Source organism: Pelophylax lessonae, assembly GCF_965119305.1.
Source record: "Pelophylax lessonae genome assembly, chromosome: 8".
In the NCBI taxonomy this organism is placed as follows: domain Eukaryota; kingdom Metazoa; phylum Chordata; class Amphibia; order Anura; family Ranidae; genus Pelophylax; species Pelophylax lessonae.
Genome location: NC_138775.1, coordinates 27,064,260 through 27,070,676, shown reverse-complemented (window position 1 = coordinate 27,070,676; position 6,417 = coordinate 27,064,260). Strand labels below are relative to the sequence as shown.

At 45.5% G+C, this 6,417-nt stretch overlaps 1 pseudogene across 1 annotated transcript in view; it reads right to left on the bottom strand.

The window, feature by feature from the left end:
- Positions 1-1,471: 1,471 nt before the first annotated feature.
- The window catches only part of LOC309561755 (solute carrier family 26 member 6-like), an 82,709-nt pseudogene continuing 77,763 nt past the window's right edge, over positions 1,472-6,417 (bottom strand). Inside the window, exons 20-21 of the transcript XR_014226210.1 lie at positions 3,380-3,516; positions 1,472-1,572 (exon numbers count right to left, since the gene is read on the bottom strand). The product of XR_014226210.1 is annotated as a solute carrier family 26 member 6-like (transcript). The remainder of the gene's footprint in view (positions 1,573-3,379; positions 3,517-6,417) is intronic.

The window sequence follows — 6,417 nt, the reverse complement described above, 5'->3', positions numbered from 1 at the left end:
AAAAAAAATAAATAAAAATTCCAAAAATCTATCCCGTCGTTTGTAAACGCTATAACTTTTGCGCAAAACAATTAAAATACGCTTTTTGGGATTTTGTTTTACCAAAAATAGGTAGCAGAATACAAATTGGCCTAAACTGATAAAAAAATTAGATTTTTTAAATTTTTTTATTGGGAATGTTTTATAGCAGAAAGTGAAAAATATGGCGTTTTTTTCAAAATTGTTCTTTTTTTGTTTATAGCGCAAAATCTAAAAACCGCAGAGGTGATCAAATACCACCAAAAGAAAGCTCTGTTTGTGGGGGAAAAAGGACATCAATTATATTTGGGTACAGCGTCGCACGACACCGCAATTTTTCATTAAAATAATGCAGTACTGAATCGCAAAAAATGGCCTGGTCATTAAGGTGGTAAAACCTTCCAGAGCTGAAGTGGTTAAGCGAATCGAATTTGTGAAATGCATCAAATGCTTCTTTTGTACGGCTGTCATGTCCATGATGTTTGCCATACTTGGAAATTATTTTATTCCATAAAGTCAATCATTTGCCCTTCATGTCAGGGTGCGGTCAACATTTTTCTTGTGCTTGGACTTGCTCAGACTGCGGACTGGACGTGTACCCGACCTTTAAGGGTTTAATTACTTACACCTGAGCGGCTACCTCTCCATTGTTGTCTAGCTTTCCATTTGCTGGAAAACACCCGGAATTTTTTGCCAAGCATATTTTCAGCCTCTTACTTGACCAACCAGAACATTTTCACATTTCATGGGACTCTGAAAATAACTGCCCTTTATTAAACCTAGGGATCCTTATCTTGGTGTGTAATCTTTATGAACTGAACCCTACTTTCTGAAAAAAAAAACAAATGACCAGTGCACCGTTCTCAGATATGTAACTAGAGGACGAGCAAATTGGCGACACAACTAGATGCAGATCCGATTTCCTCTCACTTAGTCCATGTGACAGTTTTTATGTGTATTTGCGACCCCTGCCCCTGCAATCCTGGGCAGACAAATGTGATGGATTTACACAAGTTTGCTGCAGATTTATTACTCTAATTGAGACTGAAGTGGTGTCACTTGAAGGGCTCATTCAGGCAGGCGGGTAGACTCCGCATCAAACTGTCTGCATCCAGGATCGGTCAGAGCCCCTAATTGCATTTGAGTGGTTTCATGCAAACAGTGGCGTCGTACGAATCTCCCTGCCTCATTGCTGGCTGCAGCTTTTCGCACACATGGAGGTAATCTCTCCACTGGCAGGAATTGCAGATGCGAGTGGGTGTCTGTGTGAATGAACCCTAAACAGATGAATAAGTAGTCAGGGTCAGGTTTCACACTACTACAGTGCTACTTTAGGGCAGCTGCTGGAGGAATTTATGACTCAAGCTGTAACCTTGTAATAAATCTGTAGCGCAATCTGTGTCAGCAATGCCTCACTGTGTGACAGAAATGATAAATGTCCCCCGTAGTTACTTGGAATCTTGCCATCTATTTCAAGGAGATCTGTATTCTTATCCCAGGCAACCTTATGTCTGTAGGCAAATATTCATTTCACAGTCTTGTGTCCGGGCAACCCTGCAAGACAATAAAAATCAGATAAAGAGCATGAAAATTCTACATCTATTGATGGCCAAATGCCCTCAGGCAGAAGGGACACTATGAGCATTGGCGTTGCTGTGGGGAGTGTGAACCAGGGTGACACCCACCACAGGGTGACACCAGGGGCAGCCATGAACTGACCGTTTGGTGACAGGAGAGCAAAGCAGAAACAGGAGGCGGTGGTGGGTGCAGCCTCTGATCCTGGAAGTAGCTTGGCAGAGCAGGTCGGAGTCCCGGGCTGTCAGCAGCCTCGCCACACACAGCTGGTAAAAAGGATCCGGCAGGCTGTAGGAAGGTGAGAGTCTGGTGTAGAGATGGGAGAGCCTCCTAGTGTAGTATAGAGAGGATAGGGGAGTCTCCCTCTCTCTCACCCCCCTCTCTCTCACCCCCTTCTCCCTCTCTCAGCCCCCCCCCCCTCTCTCTCTCCCCCCTCTCATTTCACCTCCCCTCTCTCTAACCCCTTCTCTCTCCCTCTCTCACCCCCCTCCTCTCTCTCTCACCCTCCCACTCGGTCTCTCTCTCACCCTCTCTCTATCTCACCCCCTTTCTATTTCTCACCCCTCTCTCTGGCTCTCACTTCCCTCCTATCTCACTACCCCTCTCTATCTCACCCCTCTCTCACTCCCCCACCCCCTCTCTATCTCTCACCTCCTTTCTCTCTAACTCCCCCCTCTCTATCTCTCACCCCCACCTCTTTCACCCCACCTCTGAAGAGGTGGAGCTCTAATAGGAAGAGATGGAGCATAATGAGAAAGGGGTGGAGTTTACAGGTTAAGGGGTGGGTCATAAACAGGAAGGGGTGGGGCGAATTTAGATGGAGGGTGTCCAATTTTGCCTAGGGCAGCACAAAAAAATACACCACCGCTCATATCAATAGGACACAGGTTCTATGCAGCTCGTATATAAACGCTGAGGGTGCGTTCACACCAATAGGGAGGGTGAGTCTCCTCAATGGGGACACAGTAATAAAAACCTGCAAATAAATGGATCTAAGACTAAAGTGCCACACTACAATACTATTCCAAGTACAGATACAATTTTTGCAAGTAAAATCCCATGGAAGAGTATACGAGAAAGCCAAAATTAGGGCGAAAACTTACCCCACGCCTCCCCCCCCACATTAGACGGTAAAGCTGAACCTTATTCCTAGGGGGTAGCTCCACTTTTCTACCCCCCTCCTTTTTAACTTTTGAGCACTTTTTTGGGGGAGAGTTGGTACCAGATTTTGACATGTACCAGCTCCCACTTCCACCCAGATTGCCTAGATGATCCGAGCAGAAGTTTGGCCCCCTTCCTCCTCTGCCTGCAGCGTCTTGGAACATGTCACAGGTCCCAGAAGGCTGTGGGACTATTCACGAAGCACAGCGCAAAGAGTCACAGCCGGCTTCCTACAGTTAGCATAGCAGCACTGGGGACCTGAAGAGCGGTGCAGGACCGGCCCGGGTGAGGACAGTGCTGAATCCCTGTTCAGGTAAGTGTCCTTTTATTAAAAGTCAGCAGCTACAGGATCTGTAGCTGCTGAGCTGACATTTATTTATTTGTTTTTTTTTTTTTTTTATGGTGGGGCTGAAAAAAACTCTTTAAGGATAGGAAACAGATGCATATTTGCCGATGCATGGGGGTGACATTTTGAGCACTTTCTCAACAAGCACAGATGTGAACCACGCTTTAGTTCAATCCATAAAATGTCCTGCACCGATGTGAGCTGTCCTATGAGAAAAGCGAAACAGTAAATAAGGACACAGACGTGTCATTAGTGGATGTGCAGCATGTCAACACTCACATTGACACCACGGATGGAGATGTGGTCAGGATCCATGGTGAGAAATGTAACGGCGTCCTGGATAGAGGGAAACACCTGAGATTTGGTGATGGTTTCATTAAACAGGTTCCCTTCCTCTAGGCCGGTGATCACTGTCACTGTATGAATGAAATATTGATATAATTGTCACTTGATATTATTGGCAATCTATAGAAACATATGAAGCAAAGAAGCTAACATCTCTTTTGAATAATAGGACCCCATTCACACTTGGCGATTTGGAATCACGGGGGGAATCGCACTGTTTTAAATCACGTGGCAATCTCTGCAAAACATGCGACATGGGTTTGGTTACCATCATAGATGTGCGCACACCAAAGCTCTATGTATGTATCTATGTATATATATATATATATATACACACACACAGTATATATACACACACACACAGTATATATACATATATATATGACACATTGCTACAATGTAAAGTAGTGAGTGTACAGCTTGTATAACAGTGTAAATTTGCTGTCCCCTCAAAATAACTCAACACACAGCTATTAATGTCTAAACCGCTGGCAACAAAAGTGAGTACACCCCTAAGTGAAAATGTCGAAATTGGGCCCTATTAGCCATTTTCCCTCCCCGGTGTCATGTGACTCGTTAGTGTTACAAGGTCTTAGGTGTGAATGGGGAGCAGGTGTGTTAAATTTGGTGTTATCGCTCTCACTCTCTCATACTAGTCACTGGAAGTTCAACATGGCACCTCATGGAAAAGAACTCTCTGAGGATCTGAGAAAAAGAATTGTTGTTCTACATAAAGATTGCCTAGGCTATAAGAAGATTGCCAAGACCCTGAAACTGAGCTGCAGCACGTTGGCCAAGACCATACGTGGTTTAACAGGACAGGTTCCACACAGTGCACGCGCTGCATGTCTTTGGGAAATAGACGTATCAGTGCTGCCAGAATTGCTGCAGAGATTGAAGGGGTGGGGGGTCAGCCTGTCAGTGCTCAGAACATAGGCAGCACACTGCATCAAATTGGTCTGCATGGCTGTCGTCCCAGAAGGAAGCCTCTTCTAAAGATGATGCACAAGAAAGCCCGCAAACAGTTTGCTGAAGACAAGCAGACTAAGGACATGGATTACTGGAACCATGTCCTGTGGTCTGATGAAACCAAGATAAACGTATTTGGTTCAGATGGTGTCAAGCGTGTGTGGTGGCAACCAGGTCAGGAGTCACAAAGAAAAGTGTGTCTTGCCTACACAGTCAAGCATTGTGGTGGGAGTGTCATGGTCTGGGGCTGCATGAGTGCTGCCGGCACTGGGGAGCTACAGTCCATTGAGGGAACCATGAATGCCAACATGTACTGTGACATACTGAAGCAGAGCATGATCCCCTCTCTTCGGAGACTGGGCTGTAGGGCAGTATTCCTACATGATAACGACCCCAAACACACTTCCAAAGCGACCACTGCCTTGCCAAAGAAGCTGAGGGTAAAAGTGATGGACTGGCCAAGCATGTCTCCAGATCTAAACCCTATTGAGCATCTGTGGGGCATCCTCAAATGGAAGGCGGAAAAGCGCAAGGTCGCTAACATCCACCAGCTCGTCATGGAGGAGTGGAAGAGAACTCCAGTGGCAACCTGTTAAGCTCTGGTGAACTCCTTGCCCAAGAGGGTTAAGGCAGTGCTGGAAAATAATGGTGGCCACACAAAATTTTTACACTTTGGGCCCAATTTGGACATTTTCACTTAGGGGTGTATTCACTTTTCTTGCCAGCGGTTTAGACATTGTGTGTTGAGTTGTTTTGACGGGACAGAAAATTTACACTGTTATACAAGCTGTACACTCACTACTTTACATTGTAGCAAAGTGTAATTTCTTCAGTGTTGTCACATGAAAAGATAGAATAAAATATTTACAAAAATATGAGGGGTGTACTCACTTTTGTGAGATACTGTATATACACATACATACATACATATACAGACACACACTCTTATTGTAAACAAACTTTTTTAAATGTATTAACACGTGGACGGTGTCAGTAGAACAGTGGATGTGTCAGTAGGGTAGAGGTTGGTGTCAGAGCATTGGATTGGGTTGGATCAACATTGGATTGGGTCAACAGTTTTTATTCTTTTCTCAGCTGCACTGGACAGGGAATGAATGGGAAATGCTCTGTGCTAAGCGGCTTACTCTTCATTCACAATCTCAAGTATAGGAAACTAGGGATCGACCCATTATCGACAATGACGATATATCGGGGGCCGATATGCACTTTCCCCGATATATATCGGAATCGGTCCCTGAGGTTACCGATATTTCGGGAAAGTGCTTGTACCGGAGTGATGGCTGCAGCTAGAGGCATCACCCCGGTACCGGCGTCCATAGCCAACGGTCGGCTGTCTTGTAATGACAACTGACGCGGCTGAGAAGGAGCTCGGCTGTCATTACAAGGAGCAGGAGGGGACGTCCCCCCCTTCCCTCCCGCCGCCTTCTGCGGCTCGCCCGGGTCTCCTGTCCCACCGTGAGACCCGGGCATCCTACCTGCATGACCGCCGAAAACCCGATCAAAGCCGCATTTGGCTCTGATCGGGTCTCCATGTATAAAACCCGGAAATTATGTCATTAAATTACTTCCGGGTACTCGGCGGCAAATTAAAAAAAATGACAGCATTCAAAACAGCCAAACTTGGCGTTTTGAATGCTTTTAAGTGCAGAGGAGGGGTTTGGGGTTTTTTAGACCCCCAGATCCCTCCACCAGAGTACCTGAAATGAGTGAAAAATAAAAAATAAAAAAAATACATTTTTTTAAATGTCCGAAAAAATCTGCAAATATCGGCCGATACCGATACCCGATGACCAAAATATCGGTATCGACAATAAAAAAACGATATCAGTCGATCACTATAGGAAACACAGTTTATTATGCTTTCATTATGAATAGACGCAGGAGCGACCAAGTACTGGGGGGGTGAACTGCGCCGCATAGGGTATTTAGGGTGTGCCCAGGAATACCCAGCACACCCTGTGTGCACGCCTATGGGTGCTATT